The 702-nt window shown below is 38.9% G+C and overlaps 1 pseudogene; it reads right to left on the bottom strand.

Moving 5' to 3' along the window:
• Positions 1–134: 134 nt before the first annotated feature.
• LOC113222823 lies at positions 135–253 on the bottom strand (annotated as a pseudogene).
• Between the last annotated feature and the right edge of the window lie 449 nt (positions 254–702).

A 702-nucleotide genomic window follows, 5' to 3' on the forward strand; every position in this document is an offset into this window, starting at 1 on the left:
GAATGCATAAATAAAATGTGGCATATCCATTTAATGGAATATTATTTCACCACAAAAAGAGAAATTAAGTACTGATATACACTACAGCATGGAAGAAACTTGAAAAATTAGGCTAAATGAAAGAAGTCAGTCACAAAAATTGCATGATTACATTTATTTATGTTTATTTTTATTCCATCCTCAGATAGGGGACACATCAAACTGATAAGAACAGATACTACACTTGATTTTAGCTGAAAGGTCAAGAAGTAATTTGCATGATTCCATTTATATGAAACATCCAAAACAGGGAACTGTAGGTGGTTCTCTAGGGCAAGAAGATGAAAAAAAAAAAAAGAAAGGACTGACTGCTAAAATGTATGAGATTTCTTTTTTTATTTTTTTGAGACAGGGTCTCATTCCATCGCCCAGGATGGAATGCTGTGGCACGTGATTACGGCTCACTGCAGCCTCGACTTCTCCAGGCTCGGGGGATCCTTCTGCCTTGACCTCCCAAGTAGTTACAGGCACATGCCACCATACCTGGGTCATTTATTATTTTTATTTTTTGTATAGGCAGGTTTTGCCATGTATAGCATTTTTGTGTAGGCAGGTTTTTGCCATGTTGCCCTGGTCTCAGACTTCTAGACTCAAACCATCTACCTCAGCCTCCAAAAGTGCTGGGATTACAGGCGTGAGCCAATGCACCCAGCTCAGGTATGA

The sequence above is a fragment of the Piliocolobus tephrosceles genome, unplaced genomic scaffold (genome assembly GCF_002776525.5).
Source record: "Piliocolobus tephrosceles isolate RC106 unplaced genomic scaffold, ASM277652v3 unscaffolded_35432, whole genome shotgun sequence".
NCBI classification, from domain to species: domain Eukaryota; kingdom Metazoa; phylum Chordata; class Mammalia; order Primates; family Cercopithecidae; genus Piliocolobus; species Piliocolobus tephrosceles.